Below are 4,538 nucleotides of genomic sequence, written 5' to 3'. Positions count from 1 at the left end.
GTTTGGGTGTGATGTGCGTGTTGAAGGTGTGGTATTTTAAAGGTTTCTTTATTATATTCTTTCATATTAACACACAAATTGTGCTTCCACAACGCATCAATATTTGATTGTGAAGTTTGGGTGTGATGTGCGTGTTGAAGGTGTGATATTTTAAAGCACCTTCTTCTACATTAACACACAAATCATGCTTCCACAATGAGTAGATTTTTCATTAAAAACTTTGGGTGTGATGTGAACATTAAGAATACATTTTTGTATGCTGTTACTCAAATCTTGCAGTTTTAGACTAGAAGTAAGGCAAGCTAGCCAACGGTGGGATATTCTTTTACCAACGAATAATGGGATTGAGCGTCACATTATAACGCCCGCACTGCTGAAAAGGCGAGCATGTTCGGTGACGTGATTCGATCCCTTGATTCGAAGATTACAAGTCGAGTGCCCTAACTACCGGGGGAAAAATAATAATGTAATCTAATTGAGCAACATTTGTATATATATATATTCATATTATTATATTTCAATGTAAAATTTACATACGTTTTGAATTAATACATCTTTAGGATATATATATAAAATATTATAGTTATAGGGCAGTTACTCAAACATTGAAACGCTTGTAATAGCATACATGAATAGATGTAGGTTAGGGCGATTCCAATAGAATACAGTTTGCCATATTTCAATATGCTTAGTTTATAACAGATAATTATCATCTGACTTTCATGAGATAGTCACGTATATTCAACTACAATTGATAGCCATATGAATACATATACAAAAGTGTTTAGTTTTATTTGTTTCTTCGGTTTCATTTTCATGGGCTTAACGAAGATCGATATTGTGCCTTTACAGAATCAACAAGATTAGATATCCAAAAGATGAGGAAGAATGGAACGCTATATCGACCTGCTGTGCTCTTTCTTCTTTCGTATCCCAGGCAACGTGTATCACGTCCGTGTTTGAGCTCGGGGTGTGTCTTAGCCAATAAGAGCGCATGCGGCCTTCAACTCTTGTCCTGCCTCTTTATCGACCACACGCACACTGGCAAAGTTCCAGTGCCGTGCACCTGAAGAAAATACTCGGGTTCTCACGTTTCCTGTGCTCTAAGAAGTAACCAAGCTGTTTTTGTTTTTTCATTTCTGATTAAACACTGTTGCATATATATATTTTTTTTAATTTCAAATTTATTTTGCTTCTACACGTTGTTGAACAAAATGAATTGGTTATATCGTAGCGGGAGAAGAGTGTTAGTAACGATCGAGCGAAATCATCCACAGCTAAAGCAGTTGTGTTTAAAATTTATGTTATCACCAGCACTTTTGGTAGACAATATTTCATGATCTAGCTATCGACAAATGTTGTCCAGTAATCAGTTTCTCAGCCTCAAGTAATAGGTGGAGTTTTTGTGAAATGCATATTAAAAACCCTTTATAATTGCTCTGTATCTCAAGAATATTAATAATATTCAGTATCGTTTTGGTTAACGTATCATTTGGTCCGTGTTTTCGAAAGTCCGTAGCTTCAACGCAACACTTAAGCTTAGATTATTTCGCAACATAAATGTAACAATGTGTTTTGTGAATTAATAATTGTTTGTGCTCCGTTAGACAGGTGTAACATTTGCGAAAGAATCTTTCCTGTCCAAGAACGCTTTGTTTTACTATAAAATAATAATTATTTGTTTGTTTTAAGTTAAGCACAAAGCCACACAGTGGGCTATCTGTGCTCTTCTCCACCACGGGTATCGAAACCCAATTTCTAGCATTGTACGTCCGCTGACATACCGCTGTGCCACTGGGAGGCAATAATAATAATAACAAGCCTTATGGAACCAAGCATGCAGTGAACAGCGATAAATATTTATAGCAAAACCAGACGGAGCCCACAATGAGGAAATGAAGTATAGAAATACGAAACAACTTTAGAATTAATCAAAATGTTGTGATTAACTAATGTTCAAATATGTAATGTTGACCGCTGCAAACCTGTACTTTGAATTAGCATGTTAAATCACACGACATTTTAACCGAATGTAACCGTAAACAGTTCTAATATTCTTCGCTAGCACTAAGAGTTTTAGGGTGTTTTAACTTTATAAAAATACTGAAGGGATAATTATCACAAATAAAGGCTTAAGATTACTGAATTAATATTTGTCGGAAGGTTTAGTTTTCGAAATATCGTAGGGAAGAAACAACTGCATAATATTGGTCCAAAAGTACGGTATGCCATTTTTTTCCTTCCTCCCTCGTAGCTTAGTTCTAAGTCCGAAGATTTTGTAGTTTATGGCTCTAAAAATACTCGATACCTGTGGTGGTCATAGCACAGATAGCCCATTATGTAGCCATTGTAGTTGAGAACAAACATAAAACAACATTGATACTTGACGGAAAATACTTTTTTTTTTAATTGTTTGTCTTAGAGCAAAGCCATATTGGGCTATATGTTGTGTCCACCGCGGAGAATTGAACTTCGGATTCTAGCTCTGTTAGTCCGTAAACTTACCGCTGTCCGATCAGGAGACAGATTTTTTACTGGAATGATTTAAAACATGATTTTAGGCTGAAAATTAAAGTTAGCATACAAGACTATTGGGTATAAAATTGAAAGCAAACTTATTGTATTTAATTATAAGTTAGTATTGTGATGACTACTGTTTGTTTTTTTGTTTTTCGGAGGGGGCGGATTCCAACAAAGCTACAACTATTATAACAAATATGTGAGTTATTACGATGAATGTTGTATAACTATTAAAGTTTAAATTACAATTTAAGTGTTTTAATTTAGCTTTTTATTATAAAAAGTCAGAAATTTCAAGAAGCATTGTATTAATTTGGTATTATATGTTTATTAAACGTTTGCTTATGTGCTTAATCTTGAAGATCCAAAAGTGAGCGTAATATCTTTTGCTTACGTAAAATCTGTAGTAAAAGCAGAATTTCAGCTGGAAACGCTAATCATTATTAGCGGTATTGTAACCTGAAAGTTTCAACCTGTAATTAAGTTATCCGACGGTCAAATGTTTCCAGAGTTCAAAGATCACTTTAAGGTATCTGCGGATATTAAGTAACTAGTCTTTATTAACTTCCTCTTATGTTATTTATGCCGATTTTGCATCACGTACAAATTTCCTCTTATATTATTTATGTCGATTTTACATCACGTAGACATTTCCTCTTATGTTATTTATGTTGATTTTACATCACGTAGATATTTCCTCTTTTATTATTTATGTCGATTTTGCATCACGTAGCTATTTCCTCTTATGTTATTTATGTCGATTTTGCATCACGTAGAAATTTCCTCTTATATTATTTATGTCGATTTTGCATCACGTAGATATTTCCTCTTATATTATTTATGTCGATTTTACATCACGTAGATATTTCCTTTTATATTATTTATGTCGATTTTACATCACGTAGCTATTTCCTCTTACGTTATTTATGTTGATTTTGCATCACGTAGATATTTCCCCTTAAGTTATTTATGTCGATTTTGCATCACGTAGATATTTCCTCTTATATTATTTATGCCGATTTTGCATCACGTAGAAATACGTACAATTAAAAATAAAAGTGTAGAAAATCATATTTTGTTACATTTTAGCAATCCAAACGCAGGATGATGATTTGTTTATTGCACTAAGACTGCTAAGGCCAAGAACAAAGGCTCCCTGTGTGGCAGCGGTAAGTTTACGGACTTACAATGCCAAAATCCGGGATTCGCTTCTCCGTGGTGGAGACAACAGATAGCTCAGTATGGCTTTCCTCCAAAACAAACAAGATAAGGTCCTTTCTATTTGTCGGGTCATAGAAAATGTCTTGGAAGAAATTCATTATTTTTTCAAAGACTTTTTTAATTACTTTAAATAAACGGATAGAAACCCAGAGTTTTAAAGTTCTATAAAATAATTTAGATACAGATATTGAACCTTACGCGTGTTTTGTATGGTTGTTTATCACACATTAATTCATGACTTCCAACTTTATTCGAAATTTTAACATGTAAGGTTTGAATCACTGTATATATATATATATATATATATGTGTGTGTGTGTGTTAATGGCTAAAATACATTCTATTTAGAGATTAAAGTACTTTTTATACCTCGGTTAAATTCCTTTAATTTTTATCGAGAGGTTCTTATGTTGATCAATGAATTAAGAACAGTTCGTATTAATGACAGTAAATGATACACATTGTCTCAGGAACACAACAGCTCGTATTAATGACAGTAAATGATACACATTGTCTCAGGAACAGAACAGCTCGTATTAATGACAGTAAATGATACACATTGTCTCAGGAACAGAACAGCTCGTACTAATGACAGTAAATGATACACGTTGTCTCAGGAACAGAACAGCTCGTATTAATGACAGTAAATGATACACATTGTCTCAGGAACAGAACAGCTCGTACTAATGACAGTAAATGATACACATTGTCTCAGGAACACAACAGCTCGTATTAATGACAGTAAATGATACACATTGTCTCAGGAACAGAACAGCTCGTATTAATGACAGTAAATGA

At 33.7% G+C, this 4,538-nt stretch overlaps 1 long non-coding RNA gene across 5 annotated transcripts in view; it reads left to right on the top strand.

Moving 5' to 3' along the window:
• Positions 1 to 4,532, top strand: part of LOC111086041 — a 70,501-nt gene extending 65,969 nt beyond the window's left edge. For 3 of the 5 annotated variants that reach the window (XR_002610807.1, XR_002610810.1, XR_002610809.1), the window contains exons 3-4: positions 853 to 1,110; positions 3,610 to 4,532. This is a non-coding gene — a long non-coding RNA (uncharacterized LOC111086041). The remainder of the gene's footprint in view (positions 1 to 852; positions 1,111 to 3,609) is intronic. The other 2 variants (XR_002610808.1, XR_002610811.1) reach the window with 1 other exon arrangement.
• Positions 4,533 to 4,538: the final 6 nt, after the last annotated feature.

Source organism: Limulus polyphemus, unplaced genomic scaffold, assembly GCF_000517525.1.
Source record: "Limulus polyphemus unplaced genomic scaffold, Limulus_polyphemus-2.1.2 Scaffold808, whole genome shotgun sequence".
NCBI classification, from domain to species: Eukaryota; Metazoa; Arthropoda; class Merostomata; order Xiphosura; family Limulidae; genus Limulus; species Limulus polyphemus.
Note: the sequence above shows the minus strand (reverse complement) of the source record. Positions and strands in the feature narration are given on the sequence as shown.